Source organism: Lepidochelys kempii, chromosome 25 (genome assembly GCF_965140285.1).
Source record: "Lepidochelys kempii isolate rLepKem1 chromosome 25, rLepKem1.hap1, whole genome shotgun sequence".
NCBI lineage: Eukaryota > Metazoa > Chordata > Testudines > Cheloniidae > Lepidochelys > Lepidochelys kempii.
Window position 1 is genome coordinate 18,719,886 of NC_136404.1, and position 3,624 is coordinate 18,723,509.

Consider the following 3,624-nt stretch of genomic DNA (forward strand, 5'->3'; position numbering starts at 1 on the left):
ATTTAAGGCCTTTTCCTCTCTCTGCTTTGCCCTGAGCCCGGGTCCGCTTCCTGTCTCCTCTGCCTTCCAGGGCAGCAGCCCAGGAGTGAGCCCAACACGGCGCAGCCCTGGTCAGCGGTACAGCTCAGAGCACTGAACATGGCTCCCATTTTACACATGGGGAAACTGAGGCACTGGGTGGGGAAGCGCCTTTGCCCAAGATCACCCAGGCCAGTGGCACAAGTGGGAATAGAACCGGTTGCCCTGATGCTGGGTCCAGAGCCCTGCCCAGGGAGCAGGCCGCTGTCCTAGTGTTGCTGTTGTGTGTTGTTCACAAGAACCAGGCTAGGCACAGAATCCTGGCCTGGCCCAAGGATGTGTGTACACGCGTAGGGAGAACACAGTGCCAGTAGCCCTGCTGAATGAGGCAAGAGGCAGGCTTCTGGAGGATTTTTTCAGAAGCCCCTCTAATCTAGGCTGGCTCTTAAATGGGCTCCTCACTGTGGTATCTGAGCACTTTCCAGCACTGAACGCCCTGGCCTGGGTTTCTGCGTGACTTCAGTCATGTCTGAGTGAAGCCAGTCGGGGAACACCCAGGGAGCATTACTTATTTTTAATCTCAACTTGCCCTAACGCAGCTCCCCTTATCTCTGCAGCACAGAAGCAGTTGGTGCGTAGCTGCTACGTGCCGACTGCTCCAGCACAGGGGAGGGGCCGGTGCATTGGCTGCACAACACATTTTGCTTTTGCAGATTGGAAGTCACCGCTGGAATCAAACCAGGATTGTGGCCAGCCTTTCCTCCGCCACGCACAGGCCACGCCTGCACGTGCTCTTGGGGAGCAGAACATGGAAGAACTTCGGGGGGTGGCTCCAAGGCAGAACCCATTCCCTCAAGAGCCAAGTGTCATTTCACAGTCTGAAATTAGGTCCAAATTCAGCTGGGAAAGACGGCAGCATGTAAGAAGCCCCAGTGGGTTAGCAACCACCTCCAGCCACAGTCAGGTGTACCCCCCGCACACGGCTTCCGCAGACACCAGCCTCACCCAGCTCCATGGAGACATGTTCCAGATGCTAGCAAATCTCTCCAGCTCAGCCCCTCACTCACAATAAGCCCTGCACCAATCTCCAGCCCAGCTGGGCCAGATTGGTGGGGGTGGGAAGGGAGGTGATTAGTTATTATTTGGTAGGAGTATTTATTGCTACAGCAGTGCAGTTGGGGATGCTACTTCACAGTCAGGTAAAATACATGGGCCAGCTCCTCCGGTGGTATAAATGATTTATATCAGCTGGGGATTTGGCCCACATTCCCTACCTCAGGGACTATACAATCCAGACAGCCTGGAGTATTGTATCTCATGTTAAAAATGAGGCTAAGTTAACGAACCAGAAAAGAGCAACCCTTGGCGCTCTCTCCTTCTGTGTAAGCAGGTAAATATCCCTAGAGAACATTCCCACATAGCCCGCTGTCCCCATGAATCCTTAGGACAGCTGGTCTTAGCTTTTCATCACAAATCTAGGTTCTGGCTGTTTCACACCACCAGCCCTGTCCTGTCCCATGAGATGCAGGATTCCTAAGGAATTCACATCTTCAGGCATAAAACCAGAGCTTTCCTAGGGGTCTGTAGCTGATGATGGGAACAGAGCAGCCTCAAAATCTCCCAGAGCTTTAACATGTTTAATGTGGAGGGTCTTGTTCACACGAGAGTTGCAGTAGGTTGAAATGGTTTAGTAAACCACAGTCTGTTTACTCTGTGTGGTTGCTTTTATAGATCCATGGAAGAGCATGAGAAGGGGGAGCTGTCATGGCAGCACCCGACCCCTTACTCTGCTTCCACCCACCAGGGAGCAGACTAAAAGTACAGCACCGAATCAGCATTAAAATTCTCATGCTGAGAAGGTTTAGTGCAAACTCAGCATCCAGGTGAAAACAGTGAGCTACAAACTCAGTAGAAAAGACACTGCCCTGGAGAACAGCCCTGCAACCTCCTTAGCCTTGGGTTCCTCTTTGCACTAGTATTCACCGACCTTGTGCGAAGCCCTTGTGCTGAAATGCAGCCAGTGCTCATTGAGGGGAGAGACTCCAAGCCACACTTGGAGCTTACAGTATCTCTCATGCTGCCTTTGATCTCTGTCTAAACCCAGTGGAGAGGTGACACATCCCTTTGTCCCTGCCAACTCACAGCCTGAGGAAGAGGCACTTGAAGGCATGGGCCCAGGCTCTCTAGTGGTTCCTGTGATTCTAGCAAAGGGAATCGCCCTACAGCTTCGTCCTGTTTTCCCAGTGTTTGTTCTCAGTCACATGGGTTCCCATCACTTGCTCCTGCACAACAAAGGAGCAAAGAACACAGGCCCTGGTTCTGTGCAACAGAAGTTTTGCACTGCACAGCCAGTGAAGAAGGGTGGGTTATTGGCATGAAGTACCACAGACTAAACTGCACCCCCGTATGCATGCCGGTGAGTGGATACTCATGCAGACGCATGGAAGGCACCAGCACTGCATGGGTGAGTAACTGCTCAGCAGGGTGGGAAACGGGGCATACTCTTCCCTAGGGTTCTTATGGTACTACCCACTGTGTCATATTACATCCCTGGCCAGCAGGGGATTACAGCCCCTCACAACTGGGAGCCCCAGCAGAGGAGCCCCTCCTAGCCTTGCTAGTGTTTCCCTGCACTCACACTCAGAGATAGGAATGGAGGCTGAGGGAAGTGTGCGATTAGCCCCATTAGTGCAGCATCCCCCCCTTTCACTCACGCTCAGCCCCCCACTCCCCAGGTTACTGCAGAGAGTGGCTGCCACCAGGGGCTGAGAGCTACAGGCCTGCAGCCCACATGCTCTGCACCCAACTTTTTGTTGCTTTTTAGGCTGGCAGTGAGGAAGGTGGCTCAAGCATTTTACGGGGGTGTCATTTCCCAGCCAGGCTGAGAAGGCTGTGCAGCAGATACAGGGTGGGACCAGTGGACAGGACCCTGACCTGGGCCTGAGGAGACCTGGGCTCTTTTCTAACAAGGTACTTGTCTGGACTCCTCCTGGTCATGCCCAACATCTCACGATCAATTACTTTTAGCCACACAGGGGTAGGAAGTATCATCCCCCTGTTCACAGGGCAGATTCAGTGATTTACCCCAGGTCACACAATGAGGCTGCAACAGAGCTGGGAACTAAACCCGGGTCTCCCAAGACCCTACTTGCTTGGCCGCCCCTTTTCCCTAGCCAGTCCATAGCTCTGCCACTGACTTGCTGCATGCCTCTGGGCAAGCCACTTCATCTCTGTGTCTGTCCCCTTCTTCACTCACTGTCCGTCTTGTCAGTTCAGACAGGGCAGGGACAGTCTCATTCCCAGTGAGTGAGTAGCGCTCAGCACAAGGGGGCTCTGATCCCAGCTGGGATTTGTTACCTGCCTCCATCAAGGGGAAATGGAGCTAGGTTGTGACTCCTCCCCTCTGCGAATGGGAGTTCAGCAGGAGCACAGAGGGCAGCCTGGAGTGCAGCTGGACATTGACCTGGAGGCAGGTTTGTCGCCAGCTAGCCCAGTTCATCCCTGCTATGACTGTGCCCAATTCCTGAGATGAGTTTGGCACAGAGACCTCAGCCAGGTGCTGCCGAACCCATGGAGGGCAAAGCACAGGGAGCATCTCCACAGAAG